The 21111-nt window shown below is 35.9% G+C and overlaps 1 long non-coding RNA gene across 1 annotated transcript; it reads left to right on the top strand.

Moving 5' to 3' along the window:
- The first annotated feature begins 4584 nt into the window (after positions 1-4584).
- On the top strand, positions 4585-20675 carry LOC121993926. Its single transcript, XR_006115494.1, has 4 exons — positions 4585-5248; positions 5341-5426; positions 5780-5839; positions 20618-20675. It is a non-coding gene; the product is annotated as an uncharacterized LOC121993926 (long non-coding RNA).
- Positions 20676-21111: the final 436 nt, after the last annotated feature.

Below are 21111 nucleotides of genomic sequence, written 5' to 3'. Positions count from 1 at the left end.
CTGGTGGAACCTCTATCACTACTGGGGTTGCTAAGTTAAGTTCTGGAGTGACAGTGGGAGTGTACTGCTGATTAGCCCTTAGGGTATCTATCTCCTGTTGTTGTTCAGCTAGTTGCTAATACAATTATAGGTATATAACTACTATTATCATGTTAGATGCTGTCATACATAAACATGCTTTAGTTATCTATAACATGAAAGCAAAAACATAATAAAGTGAGAGATGTTCTTACTTGGAAGCTGTAGGTTCAATGTTGATTTGTGTGTGAAGGAAGTATGAAACTTGCTCTGATACCACTCTGTAACGCCCCGCCTCCTACTGTCTAGGCTGTAAGGCGGGGGGTTACATTATGCTAACTATTCTTGTGCGGAAAAGGAAAAGACTGCACTAATTAAAAGTCTCTACTATTTACTATGAACTCTGGAAATTATTCTTAGAGTATACTTCTAAAGTTGTACACATGCTAAAGGAGGGGACTTAACTTCCTATTTGGTCAAAATCTGAATTTTGGCACTTCTGGCTGAAATCAGACATTCCAATCGATCGGCTGATCGATTGGAGTTGTCTGATCGATCCACTGATCGATTCAACTCGCTACTGTGCACAGGGTCAAAACTGGATCGATCGGTTGATTGATCCAATCTGGTCAATCGATCCAGAGATCGATTCAGAAGCTCTCTGTTCGCGGGATTAAATTCCCGATCGATCGGCTGATCGACCCATGGCCGATCGATCAGCTGATTGACTCATCAGCTCTCTGTACGCGACAGATCGCGCTTCGATCGATCGGCTAATCGATCAGGGCTCCCCAATCGATCAGCTAATCGACTCACTAGCGTTCTGTACGCGGGGACTTCTCCCAATCGATTGGCTGATCGATTGAGGATTGCTCAATCGATCGGCTGATCGATTGAGTTTCTGATTTCCGTAGAAATCATACCCGACCTCATACAGAATTTTCAGAAATTCAACTACAACCACCACACTACTACTGGGCATGCCATTGCTCATGGTTAGCTATTTACTATCATGACAAATAACAATCTAAGCATAACATAGTGCATACTCTCAAGAATCAAGACACTTAACATCTAAAAGTGCAGAAAAGTAATACTATAAGAAGTACTAAGTTCTTAATTTGCTAATTTCCCCCAAGGATCTTTATTCTAGGTTCCTTCTCACACACATCTTTATCGCATTGTCTCCAGCCTCCGCTATTCCATCTTTCTTTTACCTTTATCTGCAGTATAAGGAAAATGCAACTATAAGCTTGGGAGCTTAGCAAGAAACCATCTACCTCACAAAAACATGCATTTGCGGAAATCATGCTTTTTTAAAAGATGCTATGCTGATATGCAAGCTGAGAATCATATTAGAAATGCTAAAACATGGTACATGAGCATGTAAATCATGGCAATCAAGAACTAAACATAAAGTTGTCAGCTATATCAATAGAAAACTGAACTGAAGCTAAACTGAATTCACTTATATGTTTTGTGAAGTTTGAAAACTATTTTCGTAAATAGGTAAAAATACTAAACATGCTGCTGATGGGTCCGGCAACTGTACTTGCTGTGCGCGTATCCCTAACTTGGCCCGAGGTAGCAAATCCCGAATCTAGTAGGGTTACTAGGTTATCTAAACCTAGGGACGACTATGGGAGCCCAACTCAAGGACAACTAAAGTCCAGTACAGTGCCACTGATAAAGTAAAATACTGTTTATAACTGATTTATCTTATCTTTCTTTTTTTCTAGGTTATCTGAACCTAGAGCTAGGTTATCTGAATCTAGAGGCGACTATGGGAGCCCACCCCATTGGACCGTAGTCCCATATCACTAAAGCAAGGCTATTTATATGCTATTTAAAATGCATCTAGGCATTTGACTGAGCTATTAAAACGCTTATTGTAGTATTTAACTATTCTAGGCATTTTATCGAGCACTTGGTGTGCTCTAATTATGCATATGGCTAAACTGAGAACTTAAAAGAGAACTAAGGACGTAAAACATACAATTAGCTACTTATACTGCAGGTGAGGGGTTACTTACCTCCTGCGCTAATTTTCCTTACAATCCGTTTGCTAGGTTTCCGGAGAAGAGATCTCTTCGGCGATCTTCTTACGTCTATGCATTCTTCTCACGGAGAGGAGCGCCCTCGTATCTGAGATGTCGCCGGAAGGTACTCCTATGACCCTAGGGATGGAACCCTAGGTTTCCTTGGGCTTTGCGTGAAGAGAGGGTGCGGGAGAGAGAGAGGTTCGGCGGTGAGGGTTTGAGGGTGAGGAGAAGTTCCAAAATAAAATCTCCCACTTAAATTACCTATTCATTTTAAGTGATCAATCCAACCCAACTACATCTTAGATATAATTGTTCTCCTCTTCTTTCAGCACACCCCTGCTGGGGCCCCTTGGTTACTAGAGTCATCTATAAGGCGTAGAGTTCACTAGGTCTCGGGTTCAATTCCCGCTTAGGTTATTTTACGTTTTTACTTAATTTTGCTACTTCTGCTTCTCCAAAAATTCCATAAAAATATTCTAAAATTCCAGAAAAATCATAGAATATTTCTAAAATTACTTTGAGAATTTTCGGGCGTTACAGGCTTGGTGCATTCGAGGGACAAGAAGTTACGAAAGAGTACACTGGTGGATGAGAAGGATGTGTGCGGCTCTTCTGAGGGACGGGAAGTCAAAGTGAAAGTATGCTCAAGGAGAAGGCCAGAAGATAGGTTCAGGTGAATCCAATTCTAAATGGCCAAAATCACTCACACGAAGCTGTTGGAGTCTGCTAGTAGCTGCTGGAGGAAGTCACCTTCAAGCTCATGGAAGGCGCCTTCAAGCCCTCATGGAAGGCACCTTGAAGCATGTTGAAGGTGCCTTCAATGATCATTAGTCAAAAATAAAGTTTTATCTACGGCAAAAAAACTTATCTCGTTGAAGGCGCCTTGGACCATCTGGGAGGCACCTTCAAGCCACGATTAGGATTTTCTAAATGCTATAAAAAAGTTCTCGAAGCTAGGAATTAAACAACAACTCAACTACAACTTCTGTATTCATTTTTCTAGTCTTTTGTAAGCTTAAAAGTGTGTAAGAGGCTACTCCACTTTCAGCAAAGGAGTATTTTCTAGTGGAGCTTTCTTCAATGTCTTAGATTAACAATCACCTATATTATAACCAAGTAAATAGTCATCTTATTTTCTTTAGTTGTTCAGTTTATTTCTAGTTTATTTTAATCGTGCTATCCAACTAAGTTAAAAGATTGAAAAAGTGGTTATTTCTATTTTTACAAGAAATTCACCCCCTCTTGCCAGCCATATGGGACCAACAAGTGGTATTAGAGCCAAACAACTTCAGAAAGACTAACCACCACTAAAGCAACAAGACGATGACCGGTTCAAGCATTCATCCATCAAAGTTTGAGGGAGACTTCGCACAATGAAAGCACCGGATTTAGGTATTTTTTAAAATAGACTTTGAAATACTTTTAATAATGAAATATAATTTTGTAGCCCCAAGGACCAACAAGGAGCTGAAAAAGAAGAGTAATCATGGACAAAGAAAGAACAAGCCTACTTCATGGTGAATGATAAAATAGAGTTTCATCTGCTGAGCGTTCTTCTGCCCCAGGAGGTCAATCAAATCGGCAGCTACGACTCCACAAAAAATCTCTAGGAGAAATTCTTAGAACTACATGAATGTACTTCAGAAGCCAAGTTAGCAAAATGGGACATCCTCCGAACCTAGCTCGAACCTCCGGATGAACAAGGGAGAGAAGGTAGTCAATTCTAAATAAGTATATAAGAACTCATCACTTAGCTCAACAATCTAGGAGAATCGGTAACGAACCAAGATGTTATCCGGTATGTGCTCAATGCTTTTTTGAGAACTTTAGAATGGTCTTAGTAGATGCATGCTACATCTCTAAGGACTTTGAGATAAGTACACTAGAAGTTTGTTTTTGACTTTTGAACTTCACGAAACATGATGCGCAAATCCCATAGAAATCGAGAAGTCGAACGACAACCTTGCCTTGAAGGCCCAAAGATGAACAAGACTCTGAAGCATCAATCAACAAAGATGAAGCATCGTTATTAGTAAGAAAGTTTAGCAAATTTATTAAAACTAATAAATTTAACAAGTCGCAGGCAAAAAAGTACCTTGGGAGTAAAAGGAAGGTTCAATGCTATAACTGTCAAGAAGAAGGGCACATCAATGATAACTGCCCAAAAATGAAGAAGAAGGAGAAAGACAAGGGCAAAAGACTAACAAGATCAAAGTATAAGACCTTGAAGGCGACATGAGATGAATCATCATCATCAGAATCAGAATTAGAAGTGTAAAATCTAGCAATTAAATAATAAGTGCTATCGGAGGAATAACCTTATTAGATTCTTCAGAAATTTTTAGAAATTTTTCTAGATTTAAATGAGTCCATATGACACGTTTAAGGAGATAGAGCTATTAGGCTTGGAGAAAGCCTGCTTGGAATAACTAATTAAGTGGGAGTTGATTAAGAAGTTACGAACTTAATTAAGTTAACTTAAGTATTTAAATCAAAAGGCTAAGCCCTAAATCCCCGATTCCTCCTCATCTCATTGACACTTCCTCCTCTCCTCATCTCTTTCGTGATCCTGCTTTCCCCAATTTATCGTCATCGATGCACTCCACCCCTCTATATCCGCCACCATCGTCTCTGAGTCGTCCTCTCTTACACGGGTCATCTCTGGCCAAAAGCGAGGAGTTGCTGCCGCCCTTTCTCATTACTATGACCTCATCACTGATGGGAAGAAAAGCTATGTGGTCACTTTGTCGCATCCCCATCCCGAGCCCTAACTCCTCGATCCACCGCTGGATCGTCGATTCATGCCTTCGCCCTCTCCCCTCCTCCCCAAGACGTCATCGCCTTTGCTTGAGGTTAGATCGGCAACATAGCCGATCGTGGGAGAGCCGTAGGTTTCCTTATGCTCTGATCTTCCCTAGTTGTCACCCTCTCCCTCTCGCGATTCACCCTTGTTGTCAAAGCAACCAGCACAGCGATGTCGTCATTGGTGCTCTGTCCATGCCCCTCTGCCATTCCAGCTCAAGCGGATCAGGTAGGGTTGGCTTCATCGGAGAATATAGTGCCACTATCACCATGCCCTAGCTTCCATTACAGCTGACCGTCACCAATCGCCACTCTCCTCAGCTCTCGGACGGCACCACAACAGCATTTGGATTTTGTCAGAGAGGAAGTTACGGATATGGTTAGAGGTAAGTTGTTAGCTAAAGGTTGTGGATTAAGAATTATGGTTTGATTCTTAGATGTGGTTGTATTGATTGTAAATTGGGGGTTGGAATTGAAGGGGCAGTGACAACATTGTAGCTTTGGCTATGAATCCTCAACAGGAAGCTTCTCCGGCTGAGTCAACAGCGAAGTCTCTAGATTTGGGTAAGTTTGGGTGATGGTTTATGCATAGATCTAATGCATTTTGATTGTGGAAGAATTATGAATATCTATTCCAATATAGTTGTGATGGCTTATGGATTGAGACTAGTCAATTCTTATTAAGATGAATTAAGTATGGTTGATTCATGATGGGTTAGATTTAATCATTGGATTTAATTAGAGATGATAATATGGCTAACCCTAAGTTGATCAACGAATGAGAATAATTGAAGTTAATCATTAATTAGGGTAATTAATGATTATTCGATTAGGGTTTCCTCTAATTGGTTTGGGTTTTGAGTTTAGTTAGTTGTTGTATATGTAGTTGACTTAACTATACATCATGTGATATGCAGGATGTTGATTTGGGATAAGCGTCTCGACGTGAGTTTATTTAGCACGATCGACAGATAAAGGTGAGTACTTCTTACCTTGATTCTTTAGTACTTTGATCTTAGTGCATGAGCTAGATATTCGGATAGATGTTGTATTTATCTTTACTCCACTCATATTTTCCTGAACTTGATACTTACCTGCTTGATCCTTGAGCTGATCGGAACCATATCTATATAATCTATCATTGTCATTTATGATACTTAATAGATACTAGATACCATATTTATTTGCTTTGATTGCTATTCATTCACATATCTTATTGAGCATGCTGGCTTACTATAACATACCTGACTTCTGTTATATATATATGATGATTGTTGTATCTGCGCACCATATCATTACATGCATGTTGGCGACCATGTCTCCCTTGTGGTTAAGAGAGTCATTAGCCAGAGCCGCATACTCGGCCACTCATGGGTAGTGGTAGCTGGAGTTACGAGTAACAGGGATCTCATTGCTACGTAGCTAGCACTACAAAAAAAAAGGCATTCTGGGACAAAATTGGGGACGAATTTTAAAAAAAAATTCGTTGCAAAAATTTTTGGGACAAAATCAGGGACGAAAATTTTTTCGTCCCAAAATGGTTGATGCCAACTTTTGGAACGAATTATGGATTGTTGCAAATTTCGGAACGAATTTGGGGACGAATTTGGCGACGAATAAAATTTTCGTCCCCAAATTCGTTGCAAAAAAGTATACAAATTTGTAACGAAAATTATTTTTGTTGCAAACTTAGGAACGAATTTGGGGACGAATTCACATAATTTTTCCGGCAAATTTGTCTCTATTTTTGCAACAAATTTGGGGACGAATTCGGTGACAAATTATTTTTTGTTGCCAAGTTTGTCCCTAATATTGCAACAAATTTGGGGACAAATTCGGTGACAAAATTTTTTTTGTTGTCATTTTTGTTCCTAAGTTTGCAACGAATAATAAATTTGTTGCAAAACTGGCAACGAATTTGGCAACAAAAACTTGTCCACGATTTTGATAATCATAAGATAAATTTTCGTCCCAGAATTCGTCCCAGATTCTTGGACAAAAATAATTTTATCCCAAATTACGATAGAATTGGGACAAATCATTTTCGTTGCCAAATTCGTCCCTATATCAAATATTTTTTCCAGATTCAATTTATTTCTACAATACAATCCATAAATACATAAACAAATTCAAATAACAAATAATATGCATTCAACACATCCTAATTTAACATTCAACACATCCTAATTTAACATTTCAATACATCCTAATTTAACATTCAACACATCAACTCATAATTCAAGAAATATAAAGATTCTAACAAAGTTTACAAGATCCATCATCCATCCAAGCTACTAGAAAATATGATTCAAAGTTCAACAACCCAATGTTTTATAAGTCCATCATCCATCCAAGAACACTAAGAATACATATAGTCATCTTCGTGTGCCACAAAATCTTTGATCCTCATCAAATCTCCTTTGCCTACATAACAACAAACAAATAAACCAGATCAAGTGTAACAAGAAAGATTGTAAAAATTATACGATATGGCCATGTAACAAGAATAATTGGAAACAAGACATAAATGTGAAATTCCTTAAACATTCTAATAAAAGCCCTATTTAGCAACGATATGAATCATCCATGTCATAGCAACGGTAAATAAAATTATAAGAATTATTTTGAAGCTAAGTACATGTATCGTAACTATGATACAACCTAATATAATTGGCACATCATATAGAGAGAAAGAGAGAGAGATCTTGTGTATGGTATTAGGGTTCAAATTTTCTCACTTAGTTAACTTTATTTTCCATTTTAATTTGCTAAATTTATAGTTTTGTCTTTGGTTGATATTTAATGTAAACTAAAGGATGTTTAAAATAATTGTTCATTTCATTGTGTTAATTAGTTGACAATTTCATATGAAGAACTTTAGCACATTTTTAACAACTCTTTGCAAAATATTAAGGTAGGAGGATACATCGTTATCTAGTAAAGAATTTTAGAATAGTGTGATGTAATTATAGATGAAATATAGAACTTTTATGTATCTATATAGTTTTGAGACTGTACATAGATCAAATTCAGAACTTTTATGCATCGTTATCATTGAAGACAAAACAAGAAAGAGCAGCTTATCAAAAAGAAGGCACACAATTAAACAACTATTTAAAGCTAACTTTAACATAATTATTTTAAGTTAACTTTATATAATTAAACAACTATAACATAATTATTTAAAGCTAACTTTATATATAGATCAGTAAATGCATATTAATGAACTTAGGAATACCGACAAGAGGTGAACAAATACAGTTGTCTTCAACTACACTGAGATCACACCAAATTGAGACCTGCACAAACAACATTATCAAATCAGGACAAAAATAAAGTCAGAGTATTAGAGACTCCATTCATATTGCCTAGTTATGCTTTAATTTTGTTACTGGTACACAACTAAGAATCATATAGATTAGTCTACATCAAAGATAAGTCATCTCATACATTGACAGTGGAACAGTGCAAGAAGACAACAGACTTAACTTACAAATGGCAGAGTTGAAAAGTTAAAAAACCATTGATTAATGTGTAAAGCAGTAAACATGAGAAAAAAAATTCATCATACATTATTAAAATCATCAAAAATCATCACCGCCATCATCGTTATCATCGTAGGCATCATCATCGTCGTCATTGGGAGGATTCTGACTTTGAGCGGAGCTCAACTGAAGGTGTTGCATTATTAATTCTTGTTGTCGACGCATATCTCTAATATCTTTCTCCAAATTAGCCCGTTCTATGTCTCTTTGCACCATTTCTTGGTCTCTTTGCGATATTATTTCCTTCAGATGGCTAACCTCATCAGTCAAGGTATTTATTTGGGTCATAAGTGCTGATGTGGAGGAAGAAGTTCCAACTAATCTTTGGGTTCTACTCAAGGAACTCATCCCCAATATCCTTCCCCCTTTTGGTCCTCCACTGGTCTCTAACCATAAACTCAAATTATTACCAACAGACTCCTCAGACCCCTGACTATCAATACCAGCTTGTGTGCATGTTTGGGCTAGCTCGAGTTGATCATATTTTTCCTGTTTTGTAAAACACATACGATATTAATTAGATATAATAGAAACACATATAATATTAAGACAATAATGGTAGGTAACTAATTAAATTTAAATCATATATTAAGGTAAAATAAATATTAAATCTAACCTTGACTGCTTTTGCTCTCGCCCCACTCCATGTGTTATCTTTTTTTTTAAAAGTGCAAGTGAAAGTATCAATGAAAGAAGGCTCCTTCCCTCTCTCCTTGGTCTAAAAAAATATTATTTCAAATAATGAAATAATTTGATATATATTAAAAATTTGTGAAAGAGTGAAATAATTACCATTCTCCGTCTATGCTCATCTATGTTAATGGAGCCTCCCGCATATATAGCACTTGAGTCACCAGAATTGTGAGATTGATTCATTCTATTCAGGTCACTCCTTTGTTTACTTTCCTCCATTGCCCAAAATATAGTGATCCTCTCCCAATTTTCTTCAGTGATAAAGTTTGGCTTTTTTCCCCCGACTCTTTGCGTGACTTAATACATGTCTAATGTGATCGTCACATTTCTTTTTTAAATATTCTTCGTATCTCCATTTCGTCATTCGGGTCCCAATTATTTAAGCGCTGAAATAGAAATTTATTTTATTATATAAAAACTGTAAAATTGAAGTAAACTCAAGAAAATATACTTTGAACTCGCTCCACCAAAGTTGTTTTGTGGCCGGTGGAGTGCTTGAATATGTCATAGAATCCCCTTCCCAATGGTTGTTCACAATTCTATTTATTTCTCGAACAACTTGTACCAGATTTTCAAAGCTGCATTAAATTACAAAATAATGATGTTAAATAATTAAGATAGGTCTAACAAATAAAATATTTTATAGTACTTACGAATCACCGATGGGGACTAAAGGAGCTCTATCATTCCTAAACTCAGCAAATGAGTTTCTTGCTGAGTCAGGAGGATCTGAGTGGACAGGTAACTGCTCTGGGTAAGGTACTTGTGGCGGCGAATATGAAACCGGTGCAGAAGGTACATGAGATGGGCCCGGCTGATGAAGGGGTGACATAGGTACACTGGCAGGGGAAATGATGCCGGTGGAGAAGACACATGGGATGGGTCTGCCTGAGTAGGGGGTGGCATAAGTTCACTGGCAGGTGATGGATGTGTCTGGTCCTGTGGTCGCCGTCTACGTCCACCACATCGAAATATATGCTGGAAATTTCAATAATTTAATAAAGTTAATTACAGATCTGATACATAACAAAGGATAATTTAAAACTTACCATTATTATGTAAAGATTATGGAAAAGAGTAGAGGGGAAATTTATGAAATGTGACCTCTGATGACCTATAGGAACAAATACAATGTGTTAACCGATAAAGTAAATCAAATTATAAAAGAGACAGTATATACAATAAAATATGAGAAATTTCTTTAAATAAGCTAACAAAACTTACCCATCATCAAAAATCAAAGTTATCATTGTCATTATCATCCTCCTCCTCCTCTTCCTCTACCTCTTCCTCTTCCTCCTCCTCCTCTTCCTCTTCCTCTTCCTCTTCCTCTCCTTCCTCCTCCTCCTCCTCCTCCTCCTCATCATCATCAATTTCACTTCTATCCACGTTGATTACTACACCGTTGGGATCTCGTAAAGTTGGAATAATATATTCCTCAGTCTGAAAGGTGTTTGAAACTTCCTCTTGTTGATATGCAATGTTTTCCCAACGTGCCTCAATTTTTTTTCGTGCTTTAGGTTTACAGACAGCCCACCAATCAATCTTATCGCGTTTCAAACTCGGATATGAAGAATAGAATACTTGAATTGCTTGTTCTGCCAACACAAATGGTTCATATCTCTTATAAAATCTCTTATGGTTTATTTCAACTAAATTATAATGTGGATGCACTTTCATCCCTCTAACAGGGTCAAACCAGCGACACATAAATAATATAACTTGCTTTTGTGGTCCTGGATATTCTACTTCGATAATTTCATCCAACAAACCATAAAAATCATTGCTTGCACCTCCTTCATTGGATGACGATACGCACACCCCACTATTCATGGTATTCTTGCCCATTCCATAGTCTTGAGTATGAAAATTATATCCATTTATGAAATATGCTGCCCAAGTGCGTACGCATGAATTTGGACCCCATGACAGATGGATTAGCCATTCTTGCTCAAGGTGAGCTTGATTAGCTTGAACCTAAGGTCAAAACACAAATTGTTAAAAGTATGCATATGTATCAACAAAATATAAATTTTTTACTTACATATGATTTAAACCATGCAGCAAATTCTTCTTCACAAAATCGATCGAACTCTTGTGTCGATAATTCAGAATATAAGTTGGTAAATATCCTACTCAAAAAAACATATTATTACACAAACAATTGAAAAAATAAAAAAATAAAAATAAAAATAAAAATATATACTTACTCGTAATATGATGATACTTCTGGACAATTTAGTAAAATATATGTTTGGGCTGCCCGCCATTCTTTACCAGTTAAGTATCTTTGTTTACATGGTCCACTTGGTCGACCAAGGTAGTTAAAAATTGAAAATGAGATAACATTTGGATCAATAGGACCCTCATCATTTCTGCCCGCTCTTCGCCTTTTGCATTGAACATGAGGTTCAAAATAATATGATGCAAAAGTGGTGACTTCCTCCACAATGTATGCATTAACAATAGAGGCTTCAACTCGTGCTTTATTTTTCACCTTTTTCTTCAAATGATATAAGAATCTGTTGAAGATATATAAAATTATATTAAATATATATATATATATAAATGATCCAAGAGTAGAAGTTTTTTTTTTTTCATTCAAACAGTCGAATTATACAAATAAGACACTCTACCTTTCAAATGGATACATCCACCGAAAATGGGCGGGTCCTCCAACTTTGGCCTCATATGGCAAGTGAACCAAAAGATGCTCCATGGAGTCAAAAAAAGAGGGTGGAAATATCCTTTTCAAATTGCACAAAATGATTGGAATATCTCTCTCTAACTTCTCCATGTGTGAACGTCTCAAAACTGTTGAGCAAATATCATGTAGGAAAATATTTAACTCCGTAATCGCTCCCCATACAAATTGTGGTAAGAGTTCCTTAAAAGCAATAGGAATCAGTCTTTGCATTATGATATGACAATCATGACTTTTCATACCAATTAACTTCCATTCTTTCATATCGACACAGATTAGAGACATACCCATCTGGAAATTTTAAAGATTTCAACCATTCACATAGGACACGCCTTTGATCCTTATTTAATGTATAAAATGTCTTTGGCTTTGGTCCCCTACTATTTTCATCGACATCAAGAGTGGGTCTTTTACATATGAGTCACATATCTTTTCTTGTATTGAGATTGTCTTTTGTTTTTCCGGTGATATCCATCACAGTATTTATCAGATTATCAAAAACATTCTTCTCAATATGTATTACATCGAGATTATGATGTATCAAATGACTAAACCAATACGGTAAATCCCAAAATATACTTTGTTTAGTCCATTTATGTGTACTCCCATATTCATATGTTGTACCATATGGTTGTTCAATAATAGAGGGAAAGTGATGCACTCTGTACCAAATATCTTGACCTGTTAATCTCAATGACAGAAGTGTTCTTTCAATCCTATTTTTAGTGAATTCATCTTTATTCTTTCTGAACTTATGATTTGTTGGTAAGAATTACCTATGACAATCAAAATAACTTGGTTTCTTTCCGTGTTTCAATCTGAATGACTTTGATCTCTCCATACATATTTGGCATCCCAAGATCCCAGCAGTACTCCAACCTGATAGCATACCATAAGCTGGAAAGTCATTTATGGTCCAAAGAAGAGCAGCCTTCAGTATAAACATCTGGTTAGAATGAACATCGTATGTAGGAACACCTTCATCCCATAGTTGTTTAAGTTCTGCTATCAGAGGTTGCATATAAATATCTATTAACTTCTTTGGATTTTGCGGACCTGGTACAACCAATGTTAAAAACATATAAGGTGTTTTCATGCACATCCCAGGTGGAAGATTATACGACGTTAAGATAACTGGCCAACAAGAATAATTTCTTCCTGATTTACCAAACGGAGCAAATCCATCAGCACAGAGATATAATCTAATATTTCTAGTCTCCTTTGCAAAATCTGGATATGTTCTATCAAAATTTTTCCATGCATCTGTATCTGATGGATGACACATTAAACCCTCTTCTGTTTGATGAGTTGCATGCCAAGTCATGTGTTCCGCAGTTGCCTTTGATGCATACAATCTTTGTAACCTAGGAGTTAAAGGTAAATAAAACAACTGGCTGTGTGCTTTACGTCGTTGTTGACTCCTTCTGGTTGTCTTATACCTATCTTGATTACAGAATTTACAAACCTCTACATCTGCATCATCTCCCCAATATAACATACAACCATCTCTGTAAACATCAATTCTTTCAACTGGAAGACCTAAATCTTTCACCAGTTTTTTCATATTGTAAAAATCAAGAGGCAAATTGTGATCACGTGGCAATGTATCGTCAAACGCTTGAACAATATTATTAAAATAATCTTTCGACATATTATGATCTGCCTTTATGTTTAATAATCTGGATGTGAGAGATAATTTAGTCTGACTGTCACAACCGGAATATAATGGTTCATTTGCAGCACTCAATACTTCTTGAAATTTGTAATATATTTCATCCAGACCTGGTACATCAGGCTCCTCCAACGGCAATGTATTAGTGACAAACATTTGTTCACTTGTTGGAGGAAAACTAGAACTTGCACCAAGCGTCTCGGGAATATAATTCTGACAACTTGCATCAATTACCATCCTCTGATATGGATTGAATTGTTCATAATAACTCTGATCCCCACTAGCAGAGGCTTGAAAATTCCGTCCATAATCCTCATCAGATATGAATGGTTCGCCATGACTTGTCCAATTATAATAATTCAGAGTAAAACCAAATCTACAAAGATGTTCTTCAACTTTATCGGTGGGTAAAAATTTTCCATTGTGACATTTTCTATACGCGCACCTTATCTTCTTGCCATCCATATACATAACTTGACTAGATGCAAAATTTAAAAATTGCCTCAATCCAGTGATAAACTCAGGAGTTAACCCCTGACGATTAGGCAAATTTTTTTTATACATCCAACTTTACTCATTCTGCATTTTACCTGAATTCAACTATTCATGTTAAACATTATTAAAAGTTACTATGGATAAATCTTATCATTGAAGACAAAACAAAAACAATAGCTAATCAAAAAGAAGGAACGCAATTAATCAACTATAATATAATTATTTAAAGCTAACTTTATGTACAAATTAGTAAATGCATAATAATGAACTTAAGAATACCGAAAAGAGGTCAACAAATACAGCTGTCTTCAACTACACTGAGATCACGCCAAAATGGGACCTGCACAAACAACATTATCAATTAAGGCAGTAATTTTCGAATATTAACTTAAATTTCAGAAGGTCCATGGCGGCAGCCATGCCGGAGGCCATGCAAGGCCTGCCGGAGGCCATGCAGGGCTTGGCGCCGGCGGCCAGGCAGGGCTTGGCGCCGACGGCTAGGCAGCGTCTGCCGTCGCCGACCATGCACGTGGGTGGCGGCGGCGGCCAGCACGCGCCTGGCGCCGGCAGCCATGCACGCGCCTGGCGGCGGCCAGGCAGCGCCTAGCGATGGCCAGGTAGCGCCTGCCCGCGGCCAGCCCACGCCGGCAGGCAGCCTCGCGACGCCGAGAGAGAGAGATCTGAGGGCAGAGTGCTTACCAAATGAAAACCTTCCACCGCCGGAGATCAAGCGATCATCGCAGATCACGCCATCGTCGGTCGGAGATGTGGCTGAAACCCTAGAAATCGTAGCTGGGAAGGGGGAATGGGGGAGAGAGAGAGGAAAGAAATAAGGGAAGGGAAAAAGAATTGGGCTGAGATCTAGATCTAGTGTTTATTAGGAACAAATATTTTTTGTTCCCAATTTCATCCCTAAATTTGGGACGAATCCATGGATTCATCCCAAATTTTGGGACAAATCCTGGATTCGTCCCAAAATCTGGGACAAATTCAGAAATTTGTCCCAGAATTTAAATTTTTTTAAATAAAAAAGGAACAAAATCAAAAGGAATAAATACGGACCTAGAGACATCGGAATTTGATGAAACAAGTTTCTATGCGTTCGTATCGTTGTCCTGATCATAAATCTATCAATAAAAATATTTTTTACCAAATATATATATTTTTGGAATATTTTAATCCCAATTTGACCTAATTTGGTGTTAAAAATTTAAATCACTGAAAATATTAATTAAAAATTATGGATGATGATGTATTTACGATCAGCTCAATGATACGGACGCATAGAAACTTGTTTCATCAAATTTCGATGTCTCTAGGTCCATATTTAAGTCTTAGGTGTTTGATATTATTTATTTAAAAATATTTTCAGTTTTGGGACGAATCCTAGATTCGTCCCAAATTTTGTGACGAATCCAGAAATTCGTCCCAAACTTTGGGACGAATCTCTGGATTCGTCCCAAATATTTAATTATTTAAAAAAACAAAACAAATTTGGACGCCTTAAATACGGACCTAGAGACATCGGAATTTGATGAAACAAGTTTCTATGTGCTCGTATCGTTGTCCTGATCGTAAATCTATCAATAAAAATATTTTTTACCAAATATATATATTTTTGGAATTTTTTAATCCCAATTTGACCTAATTTGGTGTTAAAAATTTAAATCACTGAAAATATTAATTAAAAATTATGGATGATTACGTATTTACGATCAGCTCAATGATACGGATGCATAAAAACTTGTTTCATCAAATTCTGATGTCTCTAGGTCTATATTTAACCCTTAGGTGTTTGATTTTATTTATTTAAAAATATTTTCAGTTTTGGGATGAATCCTGGATTCGTCCCAAATTTTGGGACGAATCTAGGATTTCGTCCCAAAAATTTAATTATTAAAAAAAAATAAAACAAAATTGGACGCCTTAAATACGGACTTAGAGATATCGGAATTTGATGAAACAAGTTTCTATGTGCTCGTATCGTTGTCCTGATCTTAAATCTATCAATAAAAATATTTTTTAACAAATATATATATTTGGAATTTTTTAATCTCAATTTGACCTAATTTGGTGTTAAAAATTCAAATCACTGAAAATAATAATTAAAAATTATGGATGATGACGTATTTATGATCAGCTCAACGATACGGATGCATAGAAACTTATTCATCAAATTCCGAGGTCTCTAGGTCCATATTTAAGCTTTCGGAAACTAATTTACAACCGTTCAGTACACAACACCTTTTTAGTTAGTATCAACCTATATATGTTTTAAAAAATATCTACCTAGAGATATCGGAATTTGATGAAACAAGTTTCTATGCGTTCATATCATTGTCCTGATCGTAAATCTATCAATAAAAATATTTTTTACCAAATATATATATTTTTGAAATATTTTAATCCCAATTTGACCTAATTTGGTGTTAAAAATTTAAATCACTAAAAATATTAATTAAAAATTATGGATGATGATGTATTTACGATCAGCTCAATGATACGGACGCATAGAAACTTGTTTCATCAAATTCCGATGTCTCTAGGTCTATATTAAAGCCTTAGGTGTTTGATATTATTTATTTAAAAATAATAAAATTGACCAAAGTTTGGGATGAATCTCTGGATTCGTCCCAAATATTTAATTATTTAAAAAAAAAACAAATCAAACTTGGACGCCTTAAATACGGACCTAGAGACATCGGAATTTGATGAAACAAGTTTCTTTGTGCTCATATCGTTGTCCTAATCGTAAATCTATCAATAAAAATATTTTTTTACCAAATATATATATTTTTGGAATTTTTTAATCCCAATTTGACCTAATTTTGTGTTAAAAATTTAAATCACTGAAAATATTAATTAAAAATTATGGATGATGAATTATTTACGATCAGCTCAACGATACGGACGCATAAAAACTTGTTTCATCAAATTTCGATGTCTCTAGGTCTATATTTAAGCCTTAGGTGTTTGATTTTATTTATTTAAAAATATTTTCAGTTTTGGGACGAATCCTGGATTCGTTCCAAATTTTGGGACGAATCCAGAGATTCGTCCCAAAAATTTAATTATTTAAGAAAAAACAAAACAAAATTGGATGCCTTAAATACGGACCTAGAGACATCGGAATTTGATGAAACAAGTTTCTATGCACTCGTGTCATTGTCCTGATCGTAAATCTATCAATAAAAATATTTTTTACTAAATATATATATTTTTGGAATTTTTGTATCCCAATTTGACCTAATTTGGTATCAAAAATTCAAATCACTGAAAATAATAATTAAAAATTATGGATGATGACGTATTTACGATCAACTCAACGATGCGGATGCATAGAAACTTATTTATCAAATTTCGAGGTCTCTAGGTCCATATTTAAACTTTCGGACACTAATTTACAACCGTTCAGTACACAACACCTTTTTAGGTAGTATCAACCTATATATGTTTTAAAAAATATCTATCTAGAGACATCAGAATTTGATGAAACAAGTTTCTATGCGTTCGTATCGTTGTCCTGATCGTAAATCTATCAATAAAAATATTTTTTTACCAAATATATATTTTTTTGGAATATTTTAATCCCAATTTGACCAAATTTGGTGTTAAAAATTTAAATCACTGAAAATATAAATTAAAAATTATGGTTGATGACGTATTTATGATTAGCTCAACGATACGGATGCATAGAAACTTGTTTCATCAAATTCCGATTTCTCTAGGTCCATATTTAAGCCTTATGTGTTTGATATTATTTATTTAAAAATATTTTCAGTTTTGGGACGAATCTCTGGATTCATTCCAAATTTTGGGACGAATCCAGAGATTCGTCACAAATATTTAATTATTAAAAAAAAAAAACAAAATTGGACGCCTTAAATACGGATCTAGAGACATCGAAATTTGATGAAATAAGTTTCTATGTGCTCGTATCGTTGTCTTGATCGTAAATCTATCAATAAAAATATTTTTTACCAAATATATATTTTTTTGGAATTTTTTAATCCCAATTTGACCTAATTTGTTGTTAAAAATTTAAATCACTGAAAATATTAATTAAAAATTATGGATGATGATGTATTTACGATCAGCTCAATGATACGGATGTATAAAAACTTGTTTCATCAAATTCCGATGTCTCTAGGTCCATATTTAAGCCTTAGGTGTTTGATTTTATTTATTTAAAAATATTTTCAGTTTTGGGACGAATCCTGGATTCGTCCCAAATTTTGGGATGAATCTAGGAATTCGTCCCAAAGTTTGGGACGAATTCAGAGATTCGTCCCAAAAATTTAATTATTAAAAAAAAATAAAACAAAATTGGACGCCTTAAATACGGACCTAGAGATATCGGAATTTGATGAAACAAGTTTCTATGTGCTCGTATCGTTGTCCTGATCTTAAATCTATCAATAAAAATATTTTTTAACAAATATATATATTTGGAATTTTTTAATCTCAATTTGACCTAATTTGGTGTTAAAAATTCAAATCACTGAAAATAATAATTAAAAATTATGGATGATGACGTATTTATGATCAGCTCAACGATACGGATGCATAGAAACTTGTTTCATCAAATTCCGAAGTCTCTAGGTCCATATTTAAGCTTTCGGACACTAATTTACAACCGTTCAGTACACAACACCTTTTTAGTTAGTATCAACCTATATATGTTTTAAAAAATATCTACCTAGAGACATCGGAATTTAATGAAACAAGTTTATATGCGTTCGTATCGTTGTCCTGATCGTAAATCTATCAAAAAAATATTTTTTACCAAATATATATATTTTTGGAATATTTTAATCCCAATTTGACCTAATTTGGTGTTAAAAATTTAAATCACTAAAAATATTAATTAAAAATTATGGATGATGACGTATTTATGATCAGCTCAACGATACGGATGCATAGAAACTTGTTTCATCAAATTCCGATGTATCTAGATCCATATTTAAGCCTTAGGTGTTTGATATTATTTATTTAAAAATATTTTTAGTTTTGGGACGAATCCTGGATTCGTCCCAAATTTTGGGACGAATCCAGGAATTTGTCCCAAAGTTTGGGATGAATCCAGAGATTCGTCCCAAAAATTTAATTATTTAAAAGAAACAAAACAAAATTGGACGTCTTAAATGTAACGCCCGAAAATTCTCAAAACTATTTTAGAAATATAGTATGATTTTTCTGGAATTTTTAGATATTTTTCCGGAATTTTTAGAGTAGCGGAAGTAGCAAAAATAAATAGAAAATGAAAACGGCTTAAGCGGGGATTGAACCCGAGACCTATGGCTTAGGGATAATGCTAGTAACCAGTTGAACCCAGCAGGGCCGTGCTGAAAGGAAAGGGAAACATTTATATTTAAGTTTAAGTTGGGCCAAAATACCCACTTAATATAAATAGAAAATTTAAGTGGTGTTTGGTTTATTTTTGTGTTGGTTCGGCAACTTCTCCTTCACCCTAACCTCACCGACGCCACCTCTCCCTCTCCTCCCTCTCTCGGTGCCAACACCCAAGCAAGCCTAGGGTTTCATCCCTAGGGCCATAGGAGTGCCTTCCGGTGACATCTCGGACACGAGGACGCTCTCCTTCGCGAGGGGAACGCTTAGACGCGAGAAGATCGTCGAGAAGTCGTCTCCACCGAAATTCTAGCGAATAGAATTGTAAGGAAATTAGCGTACGAGGTAAGAAACCCCTCACTTGCAGTATAAGTAGCTTCCGTTTGGTTTTCTATGCATCGGTTTAGTTATATGCAGATTTTTCGACATATAGGGTGTATTTAACCCTCCTTGCAGATTTAGGGATTTAGTGAGTACCTTTAGATGGGCCGGACACGTCTTTCCCCCTTCAGTTGAAGGTTTAGATGTTGTTGGGTGCCTAAAGGTAGTCTCTCTAATAGAGAGGAGAGTTTAAGCACACTAGATGTTCGATTAAATGATTAGCTCAGTAAAATGCAACTTAGGCATTTTTAATAGCTCAGTAAATGCAATAGAAGAATAGCTTAGTTAGCCTTACTACAGCTTTCATGGGACTACGGTCCAATGGGTGGGCTCCCACAGTCGCCTCTAGGTTCAGACAACCTAGCACTAGGTTCAGATAACCTAGTAATAGCAAGATAAGTAAATTCAGCTATATCAGTATTTTATTTTCAGTGGCACTGTACAGGATCAAATATCCATTGGGTTGGACTCCCATAGTCGTCCCTAGGTTCAGACAACCTAGTAACCCTACTAAATTCGGGACTTGCAAACCCGGGTCTAGTTAGGGATGCGCGCACAACACGTATAGTTGTCAGGCCTAAACAGCAACATGATTATGTATTTTCACTTATTATGATAATAGCTTTCAAACTCATAAACTAATTAAGTGATTATAGTTTAAGATCAGTTTTAGCTTAGTTTCAGTTTCAGTATCATGCTCCAGCTTAGTTTTTCCCCGTGAATATGCATGATAACTCTATGTTCAGTTCGTTATACATGTTTGGATGATTGTATGTCATGCCATGTTTTATATGTTCAGCATATGTTTTAAATAGCATGTTTTCAAAGCATCATTAGCATCGTATGCATGTTTTGTGAGGTAGTTGGTTTCTTACTAAGCTTTAAGCTTACAGATTCTATTTTCCTTATACTGCAGATAAGGGTAAAGGAAAGATGGACTAGCGGAGGCTGGAGGTCAATGCAATGATGAGGATGTGTGTGGATGGAACATGGAATAAAGATCCTAGGGATCCAGCAATTTCAATTAAGCATATGAACTTTAGTATTTCTATTACTCTTTGTGTTAGCATGTTAAACGCCATGAGCTAACGAACCATGCTTTAGATTATACTTAGAATGTTAAATATATGATGTTAGAATGTTAGTTGTCATTGTTAGAGTGTTTCCTAGCCATCTTAGAATATTACATGTGATTGAGGCACGAAATAGTGCTGAAATCAGTAGTTTCAGTGCGAAATCAGAACCCAGATCGGTCTACAGACCGATCAGGGTCGAGTTGTGCCACTGGATCGGTCAGCTGACCGATCCATGCGCGAACAGAGAGTTGGCGCCTGTTATGGATCAGTCAGCCGACCGATCCAGATGCGAACAGAGGAGAACGAAGCTCACTGATCGGTGGCTGACCGATCC

Source organism: Zingiber officinale, chromosome 6A, assembly GCF_018446385.1.
Source record: "Zingiber officinale cultivar Zhangliang chromosome 6A, Zo_v1.1, whole genome shotgun sequence".
NCBI classification, from domain to species: Eukaryota; Viridiplantae; Streptophyta; class Magnoliopsida; order Zingiberales; family Zingiberaceae; genus Zingiber; species Zingiber officinale.
This window is presented reverse-complemented; position numbering and strand designations above follow the sequence as displayed.